Source organism: Lygodium microphyllum, chromosome 29 (genome assembly GCF_053477565.2).
Source record: "Lygodium microphyllum isolate KBCC chromosome 29, Lygodium_microphyllum_v1.1.10, whole genome shotgun sequence".
NCBI lineage: Eukaryota > Viridiplantae > Streptophyta > Polypodiopsida > Schizaeales > Lygodiaceae > Lygodium > Lygodium microphyllum.
In genome coordinates this window covers 120,107,096-120,131,558 of record NC_141163.1, presented here as the reverse complement: position 1 = coordinate 120,131,558, position 24,463 = coordinate 120,107,096, and the positions used below count along the sequence as shown (strand labels likewise).

General features: G+C 41.7%; 1 protein-coding gene and 2 pseudogenes across 2 annotated transcripts in view; all 3 read left to right on the top strand.

The window, feature by feature from the left end:
* Positions 1-24,463, top strand: part of LOC148011085 (mitochondrial import inner membrane translocase subunit TIM10-like) — a 52,145-nt gene that overhangs the window by 5,755 nt on the left and 21,927 nt on the right. The window lies entirely within an intron of this gene.
* Positions 5,588-6,224, top strand: LOC148011087 (uncharacterized; annotated as a pseudogene).
* LOC148011086 (uncharacterized) lies at positions 9,587-10,609 on the top strand (annotated as a pseudogene).

Below are 24,463 nucleotides of genomic sequence, written 5' to 3'. Positions count from 1 at the left end.
CATAGCAAATACATTTTCTTTGTGTGCCCTCAAGGTAACATAAGATGCATTTCACTATTTCCCAATGTGCTTTGCCAGGATTTGACATAAACTTGCTCACAACTTCCATTACATGAGCAATGTTAGGTCTAGTGGCAACCATAGCATACATGAGTGAACCACAAGTTGAAGCATAAGGAATACCCTTCATAGAGCTGGTTGCCTTATCATCTTTTGGGCAATTTGCTTTGCTAAGCTTAAGATATGGTGTCACGGGGACCTGAAATTTTGAGATGCTTTAATCTTGCTAGTAGTAACATTTGTTTAGCACATTTGATGCACATGGCAATTATTTCATGGGGACGGGCCAAGGACCCTGAGGATACAGTGGGTGTTAAAGGCAAAAGTTGTGTTAAGTTATGCCAACTGGGTTTTGGTGGTCAGTTGGTGCCAGGTTGGACCCTAGGACAATTGTTTGGCCATTAAGTGTCAGTGGTGATACTAGGGACTAGCATTAATTAATTAATTAATGCTAGTCTAAGGGTCAATAGAGGTTGGGAACCACTCCAAGTTGCAAATGACCTAGCCAATTTTCATTACAGATGGACATGTTTAATTTTGGGCAGGGTCAAAAGGGTTGAAATTAATTAACTCTGAAAAAGTAATTTAATGGCTGAAAATGCATTAGGAAGGTTGCCACGTGGCAAAACTTTCCCATGCAACTAGAGAGAAGGCTGTTGGAGGGTGGTGGAAGTGGAATTGCAGCCGTTCAGAGCTTGGAAGAGGGAGAGGAGGTGATTAGATTTGACTCTGAGAGGCGACGACAACTGACCGCGTGCTGCCGACAGGACAGGGGACAGTAGGATTTCTCTTCTGCCTCAAGAGAGGCGACGGCAGAGGAGGAGGGCTCGTAAGTGGAGCTGGTGTTTTACCCCCGTTTTGTAGTTGTTGGTGACATCAGATTTGCCATCAGAGCTATGAATCAAAAGATACATTTCAGCTGATTTTCTCTCTCTCTACAGCATTCTCTCATCTCCTCCAATCTATGCTCAAGCATTCTTAGTAATTCTCAGCCATTGGTAGCAGAGTACAGCCAAATTTGGTGGGCAGCAGAGAGTTTACTGCGCTGTAAACCCTAAATTTCGCAGCCACCTTGGGACCCGTGCCATCAGTCAAAGGCATTGTACACTGAAATCAGTATCGGAAATTCGTGGAATTGTGAGGATTTCAGATGCCAGTCCATCTTTTGTGAATTTGGGGCAACATTTGACCAGCTGGGGTTCCATAAGAGCAAGTCATAGGTGAAAATCAAGGGGCGATTCGCTCGAATGCTTCGCTGATTATTGGAACAGCAAGGGGCTTTTGAATTAGCCAAGGAGATCGTGAAATCTCGGCTTGTAATTTATCCATCAGCAATTGAAATTAAAGAAATACCGAAAGGGGCGCCGGTTTTGGGGCCAACAGGGTGTCCCCTGTCCAAGTTTATGAAGGTAAAGTGAGCATTTCAGTTTATGTTCATTTGCTAATTGCTGTAATTAAGTGCTTAATCAGGTTAAACCACCCTTTCCGAGAAGCAAGGTTGGTTACATGGTTCCATTGCTGGGATAATCACTCAATCTCTTGATTTGGTGAGGCCGAGGCACCTGATTGCAAGCCAAAGCTTTGTGCTAGTGCTGATTTTTGTGCTCAGCTGAGAAATTACAGCAACATGTCTTCATACAGTGAGATGGAATCAAGTAGTGATAATGCCTCTCAGTATGGACATTCTCATGGGAATGAAGGAAATGCAATGCCTAATCTTGGACAAGGCTCTCATGATGGACAACAAGCTGAAAATGTTGTTGTTGGGCAAGATGCAGGGCCTTCGAGCCGTCATGAGGTAGATGACCAGCAAAGTGAAGAGGAATTTGATGACCAGTTCAAGAATCGGATGAGGACATCAGCAAATCTCTTTGCTGAATTATCAAAGGATCCTCAGTTCACCCGATTTTTGAATGCTTCGAAGAAGGACAACAAGGGCAAAAAGAAGAAGTCAACTTCTACATCTTTGGGATAGCAAGGTGCACCAAAAGTAGTGCCAAATTCTTCACTTGAAGCTCTTGAAGAGGCCAATGAAGCTAAACAGTTGGTACCTATGGGGTAAGGAATGCAAATGCAAGGCTACTATGGAAGTGCCAATCAAATGGATTTTGGACAGCCGAGCATGGATGCTATGATGGGGCAGCCAGGATGCTTTGGTGGTAGCACAATTTTTCATGCAATGGTTGGCCAAGGGCCGCATACGGGAATGCATGGCACAAATCCCTATGGTATGTAGCAACCAATGCATGGTGTGCAAGGTCCATTGTTTTCGGGTATGGTTGGAAATGTGCAAAACCCTATGTATGGTAGCATTGGCTTGATGCCTGGGGCACAAAGTGGAATGTTTGGCAATGCATCTGCACCCCTGAATGCTTATGGGGCTCAAGGAATGGTCATGATGTAAATACAGCAAATGCACCCTTTTTGCAACAGCCAGTGTATGACAACTTGACTCCCAAAGGGGAAGCAAAAGACTATGATGAGGGTGGAAAAGCAGTGAAGTTTGAGTCCTTCAGTGGTACACAAGATAGATTGAAAGCTTTGACCTTCATTTAGCAGTTTGATGCAGCCTATTCAGGGGGAAACTTCACCGAATCCTCTAAGATTCGAAAGGCAACCACTTTCTTGAAGCGGAATGCGTTGCAGTGTGGGTCCACGCTCTTGATGCAAGGTAGAGCACTTTAATATGGGTACAATTCAAGCAAATGTTTGCATCGAATTGGTTGACTAGTACCTTTGAGGTGGACATCATGATAGCGTGGAACAAGCTTGATGCAAAGGAATGCAAGAATTTAGAGCAATACAATAAGAAGTTTTGGGATGCATTGCTGCCCGTTACTTCTTATCATGCCGTACCCCTTCATGAGCAAGTGGAAAGATATCTATGTGGGTTGCCCAAAGGAATTAGGGATTTTTGCATAAAATCCACCGTGTCTAGCATGTCTCAGCTCATAGAGACTGCTGCTACAGCCGATGCTTTGTTGCGTGGAAAGGATTTGGGCTTCCAAGAGAGCAGGAAGAAGCTGAATAAAGAGTTGTTTAAGGTTGGGAAAAGGGGATATCTGAAAACCAGCTTGAAAAGAGACCAAAACAGCATTGGCACAACATAGGGAATTGATGGCTGCAAATAAATGCTTTATTTGTGAACAGGAGGGCCATATTGCAAAGAACTGTCCCAATAGGCAATAAGCTGCAAAATCAAAAAATCAGGGAGATCCTAAGGGTAAAAGGCCCAAAACATCAGTGAGATTGGTGCCCGATGTTGTTAGTGATCAGCCCAATAATGATGTTACCGAGTTGTGTAGAGCATGGGGCAAAATTATGGATCAGCATGCATTGATCTTCTTTGATAATGGTGCACGAGCCAACTTCATCTCTACTGACATGGCATCAAAGAGGATGAGATGGGAGCCATGGGGGAAGTTGAAATGGCATGTAAGGGTCATGAGAACTTGTCACACCACTCATTGGAAAGCTTCGATTGCACATATAGAGATATGTGGACAATGAAGAGTTTTACATTGCTCCACTTGAGGGTTGTGATGTGTTGCTTGGTATGCCATGGTGCCACCGTATACATGCAGTCATTGATTTATATGCAAAAGAGATCACTATTCATCATAAGGGAAAGACACTCACACTTGATGTAAAGTTGAAAGGGAAATCTGTCCCTGTTATATCTGCAGAGCTACTATTTCTAAAGTAATGAAAAATCATCTTTCAGCGTATTTAGTTTTTGCTAAGGATAAGGATGATAGTGAGAATGTTGGGAATATGTCGAAATTAGAGAAGGATCGCATGTCGTTTTTGAAAATGTATGCTGATTGCTTCTCTTAGTCTCTTCCAGGGCAGCTACCACCTGAAAGACCCGAAGATCATGGTATAGATCTTATCCTTGGAAGTAGCCTCCTAATAAACCACCCTATAGAGTCGGTGCAGCCCAACAAGAGGAAATTATGAGTTGGGTAAATGAGCTGTTAGAAAAAGGGCTGATCCAGCCCAGCTCATCTTCTTTCTGTTCTCTAGTGCTTTTGGTGCAGAAAAAGGATGGTTCATGGCGTATGTGCATTGACTATCGTGCTCTGAACAAGATCATGATAAAGAACCGCTTTTCGATCCCTCAGATCGATGATGTTATGGATAGATTGTAGGGGGCAACAATATTCAGCCGCATAGATTTGAAAAGTGGATATCATCAGATACGCATTAGATTGGTTGAAGGAAAAGATGACTTCAGATCTTGTGCTTGTGTTGCTTGATCTAAGGAAGTCATTTGTGGTTCAGTGTGATGCATGTTATGAGAGTTGAATTCTCCACGGTGCAGAGAGGAATTTATAGGTTTATGAGAAAGAGCTCTTGGCTGTAATTCATGCACTGTCTACGTCAAAACATTATTTGTTGGGGGCTGATTTTACAGTGCAGATAGACCATCAGACTTTGAGGTACTTTTTGACGCAAACAAAGTTGTTAGAGAAGCATATGAGATGGGCAAATTTTCTCTCTGTTTCATCTTCAAATTGTACACATTGATGGTAAAAAAAATGTTGTGGCTGATACAATGTCACGTAAGCCACAAATTTCAGCCGTCACTATGGTTTATCACATTGAGTTGGATGCCATAAAAAAGCAATATGCTGCTGATTCAGACTTTGCTAATGTTTATGATCAGCTTTGCAATGGCCAAAGGCATGAGCATTTTATGCTAAGAGATGGATTTCTGTTGATGCATGGACGATTGTGTGCCACAAAGCAGTTGAGGCCTAGAGTGATCATTGAAAGTCATACTCCTCTGTATGCAAGACACATAGATATTGATGCCATCGTCACGGCAGTGGAGCATTTCTTTTATTGGCCAGCTTTGAGGCATGATATAGAGCAGTATGTTAGGGCATGCATCATATGTCAGAAGGTAAAGCATGATAGGCAAAAGATGCCGGGCTTGTTGCAGCCCTTGCCTATTCCAGATAGGCCTTGGCAGAGCATTGTTGTGGACTTTATCTTTGAGCTTCCTAGGACATCTACAGGGAATGATGGGATATGGACTATTATTTGCAGGTTTAGCAAACAAGCCCATTTCATTTTGATGAGAAAGAAGATAAAGGCTGAATATATGGCACGATTATTTATGCAGCACATTTTCAAGTATCATGGTATGCCTGAGTCGATCATCAGTGATCGAGACCCTTGGATGACTAGTCTATTTTGCAAGGGGTTGTTTGAGAATATGGGTACCATGCTGAAATTCTCATCATCCTTCCATCCGCAGATAGATAGTCAGTCTAAGGAAGCAAATTCCACAGTGTTGGATCTTTTGAGGTGCTATGTTTCAGATCACAAGACACAGTGGGAGCAGTATTTGCCATTGGTTGAGTTTGCATACAATAATACAGTGCATAGTTCCAATGACAAGGTTCCATTTGAGGTGGTTGAGGGTGGCAAGAAGGTTCCACCTATTTTGCACACTAAGAATAAGATTTTTGAGGCTGATCGCTTTGTGGAAGGCTTGGATGCAGCCTATGCAAAGATAAAGTATGCACTTTAGAGATCACAGGACAAGCAAAAGCGGGCAGCTGATCGCCATAGACATGCTTTGCAGTTTGCAGAGGGCGATTATGTATTGCTGCATTTTGAAAAGGCAATCTGAAAAAGATGAAGGGAAGAGAGAGGTTGTATCCGAAGTTAAGCATGAGATACTATGGGCCCTTTTAAGTGTTGGAAAAGATCAACGATGTTGCATATCAGCTGAAATTACCTCCACATTGGCGGATACACAATGCCTTTCATGTCAGTTTGTTGAGGCCTTTTCGTGATGATGTGCCAGAAGATGTATCTGCTGAAATTCAGTTAGAGGTTGAGGAACTAGATGAGATCTTGGTACCCGAGCAGATTTTGGCACATAAGGAAAGGAAGGTTAGAGCTAAAGTTTCCAGAAGATATTTGGTGAAGTTTCAAAACTATTCACCAATGGATGCAAAATGGATGGAAGAAGATGACTTGGCAAACCATCCTCAGTTGTTGCAACTTTATCTCGATGCCTTCAGTTAGAGCCGACTTTGGATCGGGCTTACTTAGGTTCAGTAGAGTGGGGGTCCGGAGCATTGCCTGATGCTCAAGGAGGAGGTAGCACTTCCACTCCACCAGTCTTAAACAGCTCTCGTATGTAGTGGATCTCGGATGTATTCAACATGCATCCAAGGTACTGTGCTGATAGTATATCTGCCATGAGGTCACTACTCGGTGTACTAGTCACTGTGAGATACATGTATATGAGTATGGTTGTTACTGTGGCTTTGAGACTATACTTATGCATGAGTTTTTGGACCAGTTTGGCATGAGTTTTTGCCTCAGTTTTGAGACCAATTGCTGATTAGTTTCAGCTCAATTTTTGATCAGTTTGAGAACCGTTTATGATCACTTTGGGATTAGTTTTGCATAAGCTTTTGCATCAGTTTCTGATCAGTTTTTTTACCATCATCTTGTGATCAGTTCGGAGTCACATTTGCAGCCATTCGTTGTCAGTTCTCATATCAGTCTGTGATCAGTTTATGATCAGGTCATGCTCGGTTTTTAATGGTTTACAGTTGATTCCATGGACAGTCTCATGTAAATGAATGTCATTGACAGTTTCAGCCATGGTTTATGCTAAGAATATGCTTTACTGTGGTTTTGAAGTCAGAACGGTTGAGAAACATGAGTTATGGATGCATCCAATGGTTTCTAGCAACAGTTTTGGATTGTTTTTCAGTTTTCTATTATGTTTTGTTGGCTGGAAATTTTCAATAAGTTTTGCGCATATGCAATGGTTTGACAACAGTGGCCAATGTTGTGGTGACTGTCATGCCAAATTGAAATTCCAGTGCAATATACTTTTGCTTTGGCCCAATGCAGTGCAATCGAGGACGATGGCAAGGTTTTCAAGGGGGAGGTTTGTCATGGGGATGTGAAATTTTGAGATGCTTTAATCTTGCTAGTAACATTTGATTAAGTCATTAATTAAATGTGCAAGGTTGTTAGCACGTGATGCACATGGCAGTTATTCCATGGGGATGGGCCAAGGACCCCGAGAAAGCAGTGGGTGTTAAAGGTAAGAGTTGTGTTAAGTTATGCCAACTGGGTTTTGGTGGTCAATTGGTGCCATATTGGACTCTAGGACAATTGTTTGGCCATTAAGTGTCCGTGGTGATACTAGGGACTAGCAGTAATTAATTAATTAATGCTAGTCTAATGGTCAACAGAGGTTGGGAACCACAAGGTGCAAATGGCCTAGCCCATTTCATTACAAATGGACATGTTTAATTTTGGGCAGGGTCAAAAGGATTGAAATTAATTTTCAAAATTAATTAATTCTGAAAAATTAATTTAATGGCTGAAAATGCATTAGGAAGGTTGCCACTTGGCAAAACTTTCCCATGCAACTAGGGAGAAGGCTGTTGGAGGGTGGTGGAAGTGGAATTGCAGCCATTCAGAGCTTGGAAGAGGGAGAGGAGGTGATCAGATTTGACTCTGAGAGGCGACAACGACTGACCGTGTGCCACAACAGGACAGGGGGCAGCAGGATTTCTCTTTTGCCTCAAGAGAGGCGGCGGCAGAGGAGGAGGGCTCGTCAGCGGAGCTGGTGTTCTACTCCCCTTTTGAAGCTGTTGGTGCCATCAGATTTGTCATCAGAGCTACGAATCAAAAGATACATTTCAGCTGATTTTCTCTCTCTCTACAGCATTCTCTCATCTCCTCCAGTCTATGCTCTAGCATTCTTAGTAATTCTTAGCCATTGGTAGCAGAGTACAACCAAATTTGGTGGACAGTAGAGAGTAAACTGCTGTAAACCCTAAATTTCGCAGCCACATTGGGACCCGTGCCATCAATAAAAGGCATTGTACACTGAAATCAGCATCGGAAATTCGTGGAATTGTGAGGATTTCAGATGCCAGCCCATCTATTGTGAATTTGGGGCAGCATTTGACCAGTTGGGGTTCTATTAGAGCAAGTCCTGGGTGAAAATCAAGGGGCGATTTGCCCGAATGCTTTGCTGATTATTGGAACAGCAAGGGGCTTTTGAATTAGCCAAGGAGATCGTGAAATCTCGGCTTGCAATTTATCCATTAGCAATTGAAATTAAAGAAATACCGAAAGGGGTGCCAATTTGGGGTCAACAAGGTGTCCACTGTCCAAGTTTATGAAGGTAAAGTGAGTATTTTAGTTTATGTTCATTTGCTAATTGTTGTAATTAAGTGCTTAATCAAGTTAAACCACCCTATCCGAGAAGGAAGTCTGGTTACATATGGTGGTAAAGGAACACCAAGGGGCTTAGCATCTAACATAGAAAAACGATCAAGTACTTTGTTGATGTACTTTTCTTGTGAGAGAAATAAGAGTTGCTGCTCTCTAACTCTTGTCACACGCATGCCCAAAATGTGTTCAATTGCACCCAAATCCTTCATGGAAAAGATTAAATTCAGCTGTCTTTTCAATGCATTAATCTGGCTTTTATGCTAACTAGCAATAAGCATATCATCCACATAAAGCACAAGTATAATAAGGCTTCCATCATCAGCCTTCTTAATAAATAAGCAGTGATTTGCATTACTTCTTTTAAACACACGTGAGAGCACGAAGGCATCAAACTTTTTATACCATTGTGTAGGAGCCTGTTTCAAACCATACAAGCTTCTCTTAAGCTTACATATCAAATGCTCCTTTCCTTGTATAACAAAACCTTTGGGCTCTTTTATGTATAACTATCTCTTTTTTCAAATCACCATGCAGGAATGCAGTTCTAACCATAGTTGCCTTCGTACGTGGTACGGATTGGTTCGTATGGTACGAACCGTACGGTACGTATCTGTACGAATTTGTATGAATTTTTGGGACTGTTTTGGCCACGTCGCCTGTGCCACCTGGATCCCGCGTCCCACGGTTTCTGCGCCTCCGCTTTTTCTTTGCGTGCCTGCGTGGCACTTTCTGGGGGGTGGGAAGCCTTGGATACCTTACTCCACCCCCTTTTCCAGCCATGCACTCCCCTCCCCAACCCTCTTTGGATTCCTTCTAGCTGGCAGCCTTCTCTTCGACCGTTGACCCCTCTTTGACTGTTTGAACTTTGACCCTTCTCTCATCTACAAAAGGTGCTCCTCTCCTCCATGCTTTCACACCAATTCAACAAGCACTTGTGACTTACCATTCTTATCTTCCTCTCTTGGATCTCGTCACTCGATTCTTGAATGGACGTGTGATTTGTCATTCTCGAATCTCATGAGTCACCTCCCATCTCCTCTTTCCCGCACCCTGTAGAAGCATTTGCCATTCTCAAATCTCATCTCCCATCCCCTCTATCCCGCACGGTGCATTCTATCAAAGCATTTGCTATCCCATCCTCTCTCTCTCTCACTCTTGCTCTTTCAACTTTACCCCAAACCTCGGGCCTCTGAAGTCTCCCTCCCAACTTTCAAGAGTTGAGACTCGAGCATCTCTCTCTCTCTCTCTCTCTCTCTCTCTCTCTCTCTCTCGGGCCTCTTTATCCGTCATTGGCACCATGACTCGTGAGAAGCATGAGGCCTTCAATTCTCATGCGATCCATATGGAGAGGGACTCAAAGAAGTCCAACTCCCATCATTGGACATGCAAGTATTGCGGGAAGCGCTATACAAGTGGTGCAACTTGGCTTCTCCAACATCTTTCCAAGACGCGGGGGCAAGTTGCTCCATGCAAGAAGATCCCTTAAAACATTGCGGAGGAGATTCTCGCCAAGATGAAGGGGGGGTCTACAAGAGGAGGAGGAAGTGGCTTATCGGCACCAACTCTTGTGCCTACTAACGAGGAAGCATCCAATGTGGGCGTATCTTCAATTGATGCGGGAGAGGCCTCTACCATTGGTGGTGGGGCTCCACATTTGCAGCCGGCTCTGGTAAAAGACAAAGAGTGGAGGCTCATGCGATGCCAGAGAGACAATCGTCTCTTTCTCAAGCTCTCGGTCATGCGCATGGATCGGTTGCCTTTCTTAGAGAAAGGCAACAACGACTTGCGGACATTGAAATTGCACGCACGGTGATTGAGTGCAATCTTGCATTCAATGTCCTAAAGCAAGAGCAATGGGAGAAGATGGTAAAAGCCATTGCCAATGTGGGTCCATGTGAAGGATGGACCGGCGTCACATACAACGACATGAGGACGAGAAAGATTGATGAAGAGAAGGAGAGGATTGATAGAGCCCTTGATCCTATTCGGGCCGCATGGATAAAATATGGTTGCTTTATTATCACCGATGGATGGAGTGATCGTAAGAAGTGGGGCATCAACATACTCGTCTCATGTCCACTTGGCACTTACTTTTTGGGGGCCGTAGATACTGGCAAGAGGGGGAGAAAAACTACAGGCGCATTCATCTACCGTCACATTCGACAAGCTATCATTGAGGTATACATTGCAATTTGCATTTTAAATTTGTTTCACTTTATTTCATTATGATAATATCATGATTTATGATTGAAATTTGATTTATACATATCTTGTAATTTGTAAATTGTGGTTGTAGGTGGGCCCCTCAAATGTGGTGTAAGTTATTACCAACAATGCATCGAATTGTCGGCGCATGGGCCGTTTGCTTGAGGCCCCTACAATTGTGTGGACTCCATGTGTAAGTTATTGTTTGGACTTGCTCATGGAGGACATTGGGAAGCTCAAGTGGGTGAAGAGGGTGATCCGCAAAGCTACATCAATTATCACATTCTTCACGGTAAAGGTAAAGGTGCTTGCGATGTATCGTGAGCATAGTACACTGGAGTTGAAGAAGACTTCTTCAACTTGCTTTACTTACATGTGGTTATTGTTGGAGCGCCTTTATGAGGTGCGGTCCGCCTTGCGCCAAACAGTGGTGTCCACTCTATGGAATGAGTGGGATGAGCATGAGACAGAGGAGGCCAAAGCCATGCAGCGATTGTGTCTTAATGAGCAGTTTTGGCAAAAAGTCCGTGCCGTTGTCATTGTTGTGACTCCCTTTTACAGGGTGTTACGTATGAGTGATTGCGAGGGGTCCACCATGGGCCTTCTCGTTCACTTTAGAGCGGCATTGGCGGAGCCACGTACTTGCAGAGTGATCACAGAGATAGCATGCACATGTTTTAGAGATAGCAGAGAGAAGATGGGTGTGGATGCATAAGCCCATCCATGGTTTTGCCGCATTGGTACATCTGGCCTAGAAGTCACCGGTGGTCATGGATGATAGAGAGTTGTGTTCAGACCAGCTTGCTTATTTAACTCGTGTGGTCCTTGTAGATGACCACAATGTAGTGCTAGAGGAGCTAGGATGCTATGTAGACCAGAAAGGGCATGTGGCTTTTGCTTCTCCCACTTGTTGGAGGAGAGAGTCACTTGTGAAGCCTTTATTTTGGTGGCAAAACTTTGGATATGCACTAGAGACACTTCAGTCCTTAGCCATGAGTTTCCTTGCCCAGGATTGCTCTTCGGGTGCATGTGAGAGAAACAAGAGTGTCTATTCTCTCATTCACACAAAGATTCGTAATCGGCTTAGTACACGATAGTTAGAGCGGCTACTCTATTGCCGCACTAACTTACGCATGATGAGGGCTATGATGAGCATGGGTAGTCCAAAGCAGGTAAAGTTTAAACACTTAACCATAACATTTAAAATTTGTTGTTTTAACTTTTAAACTTTAAACTTTGAAGTCTAAACTTTATTCTTTACAATTTAGACTTTAGCATTTATAATGATCAATCTTACATGCATCACTGCATTGTGTAGGTGAATGTTGATACATTTAAGTTGACAGGCGACACTCTTTCGAGTATACATAAGGAGGTGGATGAGGAGGAGGAGATGATTTTCGCAGAGCTCTATAGAGAGCTTATAGCAGCAGATACTCGTGACACTTGCAGTCAGCGTGCTCGTGGGTGAGGAGTTCGAGTAGGTGGTAGCAGGGGCATGGTCATTCAACGCCCTCCATCATCAAGAAGGGGTGGTTCGAGTGGCTTGCAGACATATGTAAGGCAAGGTTGTAGTAGCTCACATCCTATGTCTCATGATGACATCCCCCCCTTGCCTACACAACTGCACCTAGGGAGCCATTATTTGATGATGATGGTATCCTCATCAGTGAGGATGAGTCTGAGTGTGTCTCATCATCGGATGCCGAGGAGTCATCTTCAGACTCTCTTGATGAGTACTCAGATGGTTCTGATGATGATGATGATGATAGTGATGCCTCATCATAGATTCATATGACATAGGTCTCTCTTTTTTTTTGTATTAGGTATACTAAACTGTAGACTATAGTTGTATCGTATGTTTTGCGTAGCCCATACGACCGCGATGGTCACCCTCATGTATTCATCGTATTTTGTAATGAAATGGCTAGTTCCACTTTAAACATGTATTCTATGATCTATCATTTAATGTTTTATGATTTTTGTTATTTAAAAAATCATCTTAATTTTTTTCGTACTAATATCGTACCATACCTTATTAAATCATAAGGTACCAATTAGTACCGTATTCTATCGTACTGTATCATATCGTATCTTTTGTACTTGACAACTATGGCTCTAACATCCATATGATCAAATTCAAGATCCATAGATGCTACAATGGCAAATAATACTCGATCCACAAGTCTAGCTTTGTATTTGGGTTTGCCATCCACACATTTGATTTTATAGACCCATTTGTTAGGAATGGCTTTCCTATCCTTGGATAATGTAACCGAATCCCAAGTATCATTTTAATACAATGACTTCATTTCTTCTTGCATAGTTAGCTCCCACTTTTTCTTTAATTCACATGATAAAGCCTCTTTATACGTAAGAGGTTCACCTTCATCTGTTAGAAAAATGCAGTCCAAAGAGGGATCAAACCTTTGTATAGGTCTTTTAACATGTGTAGACCTTCTTACCCAATGATCTGTGTTATCAGGTAATGGATCCACATCCAAAGGAATGTCAATGATCTCATTATTTGGCTGCTGAATTGCATGTTCAGGTAGCTGTAATACAATTTCAGGCTGTTGTAATTCATTTTCAGCATGCTGATTTTGTTGCCCTAGCTGATTTTCAGCATCCCCTTGTTGCCCATTTTCATATGGCTGAATGATGATACATTGATTATCATAATCAACATAAAAAAGAGTTGAGTTTTCAGTGGGGCTGAAGGCTGTTCAAGGGATTGATCATGCTGAAATCTCACTTTTTTTTTGTCTGAGTCATTAGATGTGACATTTTCCAGCAGCTTTGTCTCATTAAATACGGCATCTCTGCTTCATATCACATTTTTTATGCTGCTATTAACATGTACGTGCACATAGCATTCGCAGGTAAAGACTCTTAGGTGGTCATATGAAGTAGGTTTGCCAAACCAAACCTCTTCAGGAATGCCACTTTCAAGTGCACAATGTGGAGATCAGTTGCAAATATGCACCGCGGTTTTAGGTGCCTCTCCCTAAAACAATTGCGGGAGATTAGCTGTGGATAGCATGCACTGAATTTTCTCACATAACGTGCGATTCATTTGCTCAACCACACCATTAGATGACAGATTATAAGGAATTATAAGCTCCCTTTTAATCCCATTGGCATCGCAAAATTTATTGAATTCTTTAGATACATACTCTCCCCCGTTATCTGTTCGTATGCATTTTAATTTTAAACCCTTTTGAATACTAACAAATGCATAAAATCATTTAAAAGCATCCAATGCCTCACTTTTGTGCTTAAGCATGTAAACCCATAGCTTTTTAGAATGGTCATCAATAAAAGACAAAATAACGAAAACCACTGAGTTTTTATTAGCATGGTGCATACATTAGAATGGACTAAATCCAAGATATATGCCTTTCTAGAGGCTCCATGAGAGTATGGACTCTTTACATGTTTACCCAGAACACAGTCATTACAAAAGTCAAGCTTTGAGTTTTTAACATCAACTCTTTCAAGTGAAAAAAGTGCATGTAAACCCTTTTGGCTCATGTGTCCAAGACGCTTGTGCCATAACTCCATGTGTGATCGCACTTCAGCTTGCAGTAGAGATAATATAGAGTCCCCTTTTTACCACCTCTAGTGACTAGCATAGACCCCTTTTGTATCTTCCACATTCCACCACCAAAAATAGTGAAGTAACCTTTGTTGTCTAGTTGCCCAACAGAAAGCAAGCTCTTCTTGATGCCATGTACATATCTAACATCATGAAGGTTCAATTCTTGACCATTTTGAAGAGCTAGGTATATGGTGCCCACTCCTTCAATATCACATGCATGATTGTTGCCAAGGTAGACTTTTCCAAGCTTACCTTTTGCATAAGAAAAAAAACACTCCAAAGATGGAGTTATATGAAACGAAGCATTGTTGTCAACAATCCACAATTGTGACAAACCATCATGAATTGACAACAAAGCATCTATCACATCCGTTTTAGTAATATATATGTCTTCCACTGTCATAGCACGTAGATCTGAAAATGCAACCATCAAATCAACATCTTTATCCTTTTCTATCTTCTCAATAACAACACTAGATACCACATCTTTATCGTCTTCTATATCCTCAATAACAACACTAGATACCACATTTGCTTTTTCTATCTCTTTAGGGGTAGAGTTGCCATCCTTTTCATTCTTTTTGCCTTTTGCATTAGCTTGCTTCTTGCATTCTTGTTTCCTTTTAAAGTATTTGCAATCTGGCTTTTTATGCTCTTTGCAACTACGTTGATAACAAGTTACATCTTGTTGTTTTTCCTTGTTTTTGCTGTGATTTTTGTTTTTATTTGCAACATTAGATCTTTTTTTACTTATTCCTCTTACCTTATAGGCTGATCGACTGTGTTTACCACTTGGCTTGCGTCTAATCTCTTCATTGAGAATAGAACCACGCACACCTTCAAATGTCAAGTTGGGGTTATTATTCAATGACACAACCAATGCTTCCCATGAATCAGGCAAAGTCATGAGCAAGAAGTTAGCCCTCAATTTAGGATCAAAAGTTGGCAAGCTTGCATCCTATAATTGACTCAAAATACTAGTGAAAGCATTTAAATGCTCTAAGGCAAGCTTAGACTCATCGAGCTTCAAGTTGACCAACTTTTGCATGAGATGTACTTGATTGACAGGAGTCGTATCCTCATAAGTAGCCTTGAGTTTCTCCCAAACTGCACAGGCAGCATCAAGCCCCTCTATATCAAACAAGATATCATCTGTGACTTCCATTTTAATGTAAGTAATGGCCTTTTTATTCATTTTCGCCCAATCCTCATCTGGCAAAGCAACAAACTTATGTTTTGCCAAAGCATCATCACAATCCTTGCATACGATCTTTCCAAAGATCAAAGCCATTGCCATTAAATTTACGAATCTCAAAGAGATTCTTTGTGTCAGATGTAGATGCATTGCCATCCATCTTCAGCAATAAATATCTTCAATGAAGTACTGAATGCTTTCGGCCAATAGCAAGGTTGCTGAATGTAATAGTAAGTACACACACTTGTACTTCCAAGGTGTCCAAGAAGTAGATATTTTACTGCAATTTCAATCTCAAGTATTGATTACAGCATATATATGAATCAAAGTTGATACATTTGTATTATTGACAGCTTTCACTTTAGTAATACATCACCATAATGCCCAAATGCTGTATATACCACTGTTTTACTGCATAATGAGCATTCAACAATACATACACCAAGAGAAGCTACCCTTTTTACAACATTTGAAATATCCAAAGTTCAAATTTCTCCCACTTAGCAATGAATCTACTGTAAATTTCAAGCCTTAAATCAACTCAAAATGCATCACCAATGTGAAAAGCCCCAACCCCAAAATTTTTATAGTAAATTTGTCCCAATCGTACCAGTACATCTTCTTGAGCATCAAATATGGGTAAATGTTGTAGAAATTTTACGAATTTTGCAAAAGCCCCGAATTTTGGCGTCCAAGAGTGCACAAATTTCAAAGAAATTTGCTCAATCGAGCAAAATTTCACTTACCCGTAAAAAAATCCCCAAAATTTTTTAGGCCTGTGCACCCAATGTTTGCAATTTATGGGTCAAGAGTCATTGAAATATGTGTCTGGCACCAAATTTGGGAAGAGCCCTAAATTTTCAAGAGCAAATTTGCACAGATTTGTATTCTGTGCATTCGTGTGTAAGTGCCTGGTAGAGAAGGGAGAGAAACAAAAAATTCTTGAAAAAAAATTTTGACTTGTCTCTTGCCTGGCGTCCGTCTAATGCCGCATGCTAGTCCTGTTGACTTGGTCGCGTGCCGTCTATTGCCTGGTGCGTGTTGGTTTGCCTTAGCCTTGTAGGCTGTTAGCCACTTGGCATTGGTCTCGTCGACTACGTGTTGGCTAGGCCTATGTACTACCAGCGCCTCTCGCTTGGGTGTGTGTTGCTCGCATGCCACCTGGGCTTGTGCTGCTCACGTGTCACTTGGGCCTGTGCTGCCACTTGTAACTAGTGCCTGCGCTGCGATCATGGTTGTCGCTTGCAATTGGCAACTACTGCTTGTGACTGTCGGCATTGTTGTAGTTGCTTATCAGCCACCTGCTTGGACCGTTGTGCTCTGATAACGTTTTGATGAGTATGAGCAGAAGCAAAGAGAGCACACATGTCAATCGAGGTATAGCGGGAGTTTAGTAAACAGCAAGTGAGAGTGAGTGTCGACGGATAGATGTGTACTAGTGTGGTACACACAAAGAATAAAAGAATGTATTTATACTTAGGGTACGGTACACTTACATCCGAAAGGGTGAGTTCACTTGTGTAAAGTAATATATATATGGGAGAGCATAAGAGGCCTTACACCCAACATGCCTTGCCTAACAACATGAATTTAAATATAGATACTGAAAACTGAAACATGCTATATATGTGGTCGGAGTTGGAAGGAGAAAGGAAAAAGTTGTGTGAGCTAGTGTTGAACACAAGGCCTTGTAGAGGCAACATGATGAATTGGATAAGCAATTAAAGCGGTTCATCAAGAAAGCTTAAAGGACAATTTGCATGTTGTAGGCAACAATATTGAAAATTGGTGTGATGCTGATTGCAAATTTGATGTCACGGCTTTCATGTATGACTTAGGGAGAGAAAATCAGAGAGAGGTATGACATTCATGTGAAAATGACATTATGCCAAATAGACGAGGTTTGAGTAAGAAATGTGTATCTCTATTGCGAACCCTAATGGGAAGAACGAGAAAGGAAGTGTAGACACAACGATTTGTACACCTTTGGACCATGCCCCACTTTAGATCCTTGAGATTGTTGGTAGATTGTCATGATCATCCTCATGTTGCATCTCTCTCATTTATGGATCTCCTTTTTGAAATCATTGTGTGGGATTAGACACTACCTCTTTGAGGTAAGATCTTCCCATTTCTCTTTAAGTATATTTGATGTTGTGAGTTCAATCACCCATGGCAAGGGGGGTATGCTAGTTATTAGTCGCAATTCTCCACTAGCTAGCCATGAGATGGTTAGTAGGGCTCAAGTGTTCCCATTGCCCTGTGAAGATATGCTAGGGTTTGCACTGAGAAAACATAGAATGTATGACTAAGATTGAAATACAAAGAAGAAAAACAAAACTCAAATCCTACATGGAAAATGCAAAATTCAAAACTCAAAACTCAAAACTCAAAACTCAAAACTCAAACACAAAGAAGAAACTTTGAAGTGAAAAAATGCTGTCAATGATTGTAAGAGTGTATAGAATGCCCAAGGTTTGAGCAATGCAGCGTCGGAGAGTGATGTCCATTGGAGATGGATCCCAAGTGCTGTGACCACCAGTCGGAGTAAGGAAGTAGAGGAAAAACACCAAACACTGATCACCAAAGTGTCAAGGATATGAGGCAATAGTTGTGGATGATGCTTGATGATGAGGGCGGCAATAGAAGGTTGCAAACCTAGCAGTAGAAGGGCTGCATGGAGGAGGAAGAGCACAACCAGGTAGGAGGGCCAAATGCAAGGTGTAGAAGGTCGTTTGATTATGAAGGGTAGACTGCTACATGGGTGAAGGTTGATGGTTGAAATCTGCATTGAAAGAGTGAGAAACCTGCTCAAAGGGATAAGGCTGGAATGGTAGACAACTCATCTATTTATAGATATGGAAGGGTGTCCCAAAAGATTAGGTTTATCATTGAAACTCTCTCGAACTGCGAACCCAATTTGCATTTTTTCATTAAGTAAGCATGTTTTAGGATTGTTTAAAAATGTTAATAAGCTATAAAGCGTGTTTTAGCTCAACACCCCCTCTTAGGCCTAGCACTAAGCTCAAAAGAGAAGGTTGGCAATATTTACCCCAAGGCGTTCCATCCCAAAGCAGCTAGGGTATTGGTGGACAAAGGGTGCACGTTTGCTAGCCGAGGTGATGGTTATCTTATCAAGGGAGTCCAAGTAGTCACCCTAGAGAGGATATGATATCAAACAAAGGGTGAACATTGGGTGCCCAGTGGCCTACCAAGCCTTACAAAGGCAGATGGAATCATCTTGAATTGTTTTTTTTGGTTGTTTTTTTTTGGGTGAAAGTTAATTTTAAGGGTGGCAGCCAATTAAGTAACAGTGACCTTGAAGACGGGAGTACGAATGGTACACCCAACATATCGCAAAATAGTACAAGTATACCTTACCACTTGAGGATGTTGATGACGAGGGTAAGGGGATGGAGTATCATGGGAAGAAGGATAGTGTTGTAATCCACTGATGAAAACAACTTAGGATCCATCTAGTGGTGCTTTGTACAATGGGATGCATAGTATACTACATGCTGAAGAATGCTCATGCAGCAGGTGCCACTTGGACAGTATTCCTCGTGGGAAAATTGTTCACTTGCTCAAGCATCCTAGCACAAAGATGATGAAATCATGCAATACATAGGAAAGTTACAACAAGGGGGAAGGTTGATATCAAAGGCAAGTGCCGAAACCAATAGAATATGAAGAAGGGTGGGAACCCCCTCTCAAGCTGGATGTGGATGTTAAAGAAGGAAGAGGAGCCCAAGGATGTCGGTTTTTGTGTGGTGCGGAGAACCATGTGGATGAAGATGATGAAGCATCCCTACTGAAAGAGTAAGGATAGAAGACACTGCCATGATAGCATCAAGAGAGATGCTGCATGATTTGTTGCGGGGGGGAGGAAGCCTCTATGTTGGAAGAAGAGCACACATAGAGTGGTCATCTTCACAACAGGTGAGAAGGCCTCTTGGAAGTCAATCCCGATTCCCTTCCTTCTGTGCATACCCTTTGGTAACAAGTCTTGCCTTGTACTTGGATTTCCTATAAATTGTCTTTACTTCGTACACCCATTTGTTTGGAAGTGGCTTTCTTTCCTTGGGCAATGACACAAGATCCCAAGTATCATTTGTATATAGAGATTTAATCTCTTTCTGCATAGCTAGCTTCCACTTACTGCTGAATTCACATGACTTGGCCTCTTTGTATGTAAGGGGCTCACCCTCATTTGTAAGCATCACATAATGTAAGGAGGGGTCAAACCTATGTGGTTGTCTTCTTACACGTGTAGACCTGCGTACCCAATGATCAACATTTTCAGCAATTGGATCTACATTTGGAGGTATATTATTTTCAACATTTATTGGATGCTGTAAGTCATTTTCAGCATGCTGTTCATGCTGTACATCACCTTCATTTTCATTACCAGCACCTGCAATTTCATAATCAGCAAGTCTATCTTGCTGTCCATGACCTAGTTGTGCTCCTATTTGCTGTCCATCATCATGTGGCTAAAAAGTAACCAGCTGATCATCAATTTCAACCTGTGGTACAGCACCATGAGGCTCATTTTCTGAAGTAATAAGTGGCTGCAAACTTTGAAATTTGACCTTTTTCATATCTTCATTTGAGGCTAAAGTACCTTTCAGCAATTTTGCCTTATTAAACACAACATTACAGCTGTGAATAATTTTCTTGGACTGAGGTAACCACACTCTGTAGCCAAATTCACCCTCCTCACCATAGCCCATGAAAATGCCTTTGGTGGATTTTGGATCAAGTTTGTTCCTCAGCTCATCTCTAACATGCACAAAAGCATCACAGCCAAATATGCGTAAATGGGCATATGAGGCTGATTTGCCAGACCAAACCTCCTCAAGGATGCCATTATTTAAGGACCTGTTTGGAGAGCAGTTGCAAATGTGAACCACGGTTTTGAGTACCTCTCCCCAAAATTCATGAGGGAGATTAGCAATAGACAGCATGTACCGCACTCTTTCACATAAAGTCCTATTATATCTTTCAGCCACCCCATTTGAAGAAGGGTTATAAGGAGTTGTAAGCTCTCTCTTAATTCCATGCAAGTCACAAAGGGACTTGAAATTAGTTGATGTGAACTCACCCCCATTATCAGTTCTCAAGCATTTCAGCTTTCTACCTGTCTGAGTGGTCACAAATGCATGAAAAGTTTTAAAAACATCAAACACTTTACTTTTCTTTTTCAAGAGATATACCCAAATCTTTTTGAAAATATCATCTATAAAGGAGACAAAATATGCAGCACCACTCAATGATTTCACGGGCATACTACATACATCAAAATGCACTAAGTCCAGGATATTGGACTTACTAGAGATACCAAAGTAAAAGGAATTTCTTATTTGCTTTCCATTTCTAAACGTTTCTGACGTTTTTGGTTGCTATGATGGCAAGTGACTTGGACACTTGTAGATCCACCAACAGGTATGTCTTCACAGTTGCTGATGGTGCTGTTTCTTGGTGTTCTAGGTTGCAGAACATCGTTGCACTTAGTACCATTGAAGCTGAATACATATCAGCTACTAAAGCTTCTAAGGAAGCTATATGGTTGAGCAGACTTGCAGAGGATCTCGACATGTCTATGGGTATCGCAGTTTTGGGATGTGATAGCTAGAGTGCTATGTATCTGGCTAAGAATGCCATGTATCATTCACGCACAAAGCATATAGATGTGTGATATTACTTTATCAGATAGATTTTGCAAGATGGTCAAATCACATTGACCAAGATCAGAACACAGGACAACCCTGCAGATGTTCTCACTAAAAATCTAAGTAAAGCTCAGCATGAGCATTGCATACGACTAGTGGGTAGTTTGTTTATAGTTAGCAAATTGACCCTCCCAAGCTTCGTGGTAGTCTTAATATGTTTGAATACTCATTATTACATGTGGATGAAAAAACTTCTTTATTGTTGAACTCATGCAACAAACACAACCTTGGACTCAAATGCTTGCAATTGTGTATCATATATGAACATTGCTATTTATGAAACTTGGTATATTTTTCATTCAGAAGCTTTCAGTTTTTTTCAAGATAAAATTATTAGCTGACCTATCATTTTTCCATGCACCTTGTTCTCTCTTGGAAGAAAATTCTACTTGATTTAAAATGGATATTTAAGGCAAAAAGAACTTCCTAATTCCATGCTTTTTAAAAGTATTCAATGTAGCAGGATGTTTGATTTGTCTCTTGCTTTGCACGTTAGAGGTTCACTTCAGACCTTTTAAGTGGTAGGTTGTTGGGATAAAGGCCCGTTTGACCTTTGTGTAAAGTAAATGCATATTATTTAGCTGTACATGTGAATGCACCTTTATGTGGTAGGTTGTTGGGATAAAGGCCCGTTTGACCTTTGTGTAAAGTAAATGCATATTATTTAGTTGTACATGTGAATGCACCTTTACGTGTCCTAAGTATAAATACATTTTATTCTTTGTGTACCAACACATTGTTGGTACATTCATATCAAAGAGTACTTTCACTCTGCTCTCTCTCTCTTTAGCTGTCACACTCTCACGCTCACTCCTCCTTGAACTTCTGCATATACAACTGAGCACCAACACTAGTTCGGCCAGGAAGACATACCTATCATTGTCTCCCACCTAGACCTTAGAGAGACTGAGTATGATGACGGCGGCAATGTCATTAGTAAGGGTGATTTTGCTGAGGAGGGTGATAGCTCCTCAAGCGGTAACAAGGACGCTTCCACCTTCGATGTTGAGAGTGATATGAGTAGCTAGAGTGATCATGTATCTTGATTTGGATTGAGCCATGGATGATGGATTTTATCTCAATCCATTTTTGTACACGTTTTGTATGAGATTGCACATCTAGCTCATAATAAAGTTGTCGGTTTCATTATTCATGCTACATAGTACACTCTCAACTCTTGTTTTAACTCTCTTTTGCACTTTTAACTTGAATATCTAAGTTTATGTTTTAACTTTTAAGTCCAAACATTAAGCATAGACTTAAAATTATATGTATTTTTTCTTTTATCGGACATAACATTGGACGTAGGTTCAAGATTTATTAGTCTGATTAGTACCGTACTAGCATCGGACTATACTAATCGGACGTGATAACCATGCCACTACGTCCATCTGGAATCAACTGTATCTCACCCCGTGTAGCAATAGATATAGAAGAGCTGTCTTCTATGAGAATCTGTCCATGCGAGGGTCGTAAATGGGCAACACCAATTGTTGAAGGAGTCATGTGCCATGAGACACCACTGTCTACGATTCACTTTGGAGCGTGGGGAGCTGTCATCGCAGCATCAGAAGTCTTCGGTGGAGTCCTCAATGACCGCTAAGTGTAGAAAGGTAGTTGATGAGGGTGCAACCACTACTTTAGAATCCTTCGTGTCCTTCTTCTTGGTATCCTTGTCCTTGTCGGGGCAATCCTTTGTCCAATGGCCGGTCTTACCACAAATATGACATGTCGATTCTTTCTCGTTCTTCTTCTTAGATTTGTTGTCCTCCTTCTTCTTTTGGTCCTTCCCCTTCTTCTAAGAGGCTTGACCAATCAATGCCTTCGATTTGGAAGCATTTTTTCCCTTCAACTGTTCCTCTTGGTCCAAGACCATAAGAACTAATTCTTCCCAATGAAGAGTCGACTCCTGCTCTAAAGCAATAAGAGCGGAATAAAAGGTACCGAATCGTGGCGGCAACTGGGACAGTAAGGTGATCACCATGTCTTTGGAGGAAATGGGCTTCCCCGCATTTTGAACCTGCATCTAAAGCTTCCAAAGCTTGTTGATGTGTTCCCGAAGCGAAGAAGACTTATTCATGGACAGGGTCTGTATTTGCACCTCCAAAGAAACCCTCTTCACAAGGGTCATCCGATTGTACATCTGCTCAACAAGCTCCAGCCATATCTCTCGAGCCATCGTCAAGTGCTCTATATGGGCTATCACGATTGTTGTACAATACATAAAAATATAAGAGTGAATCTTGGCATTCAGCTTGTTCCAATGAGATTGGTTGGGCCTTGTCATCGAGGGCCAGTTGATCTTCTCCATCACAAGCTCCACCAAATCGTAAGACTCCAATATGGCCAACATCATCACATGCCAAATGCGGTAATTGTCACCATCGAGCTTTTGATTTGATGGAAGAGTCGGTAAAATAGGCACCTTCTGGTCCATAATCGCTTGGAATTCCATGTTTGTCTCTGTAGACATCTTCACCTGCAATGCTTGCATAAACACAAAAGAAACCCCCTTTGACTATGAAAATGCAGCCTGCCAGGGCTCTTGTCTCCGCATCTTGAACCTTCTTCAGTTCGGAGGCGATGAAAAGGTAAAATCTGCACTTGAAGGCCAAAAACTCAGCCTTCTTCCTTCTCTAAGAGCAAAAAAACAACAGCAGCTTCAACAAATCTTCTCTTTTCTTGCACGCCCGCTTTGATACCATGTCAGAGTGAAGCAATGTAGAAGCGAATGACCATGACAAAGAGAGAGAGAGAGAGAGAGAGAGAGAGAGAGAGAGAGAGAGAGAGATTGAAACGCAGAAAATCTGCAGTGAAGAATGCTGTATAAGGATGTAGAATTATATAGGGTGCAGAGAGAATATCTGCGTATGTCTCCACCTTGAGGACCTCGATCTTCATCAGCCCCAAGTGCTCTCTTTCACTAGCAGGCTGAAATCTGTCAAATACAAGTGTAGAAGTCCGCTGGAAACTCAGCCTTAAAAAGGCTGAAAAGAACGCTAAGAAAATGCCTGAAATAGCTAGCTCGGTTGCATTTAATGTAGTCGATTGCAGTCGGACTGTCCGACCGCAACTATGTGGCAAAATTGCCAGGTGGCACTGCTGACGTGGCAAGAGATGACTCTCAACAGCAAGCCAAACTCACAATGAAAGGGATTAGACATCAAACTCATCTTCTAGCCATAGAGCCAAAAATGGGCTCACCCTCGTGCTTGGGAGCTAGTAGCACTTTGGGTCATGACCACATCCCAAGGATTGGCATTCCATAATACAAGTCCACACCATCTCGGTGTATGGATATGTTAGCCAACGGCCAAGAGTTTAATAATGGTTATCACACAATGAATTGTGTAATAGAGCCTTGAGTCCTATAAATAGGACTTGATTTCCCTAATCCCAAAGTGTCCCAAGTACATTCGCTCTAAGTCACTTCTATAACCA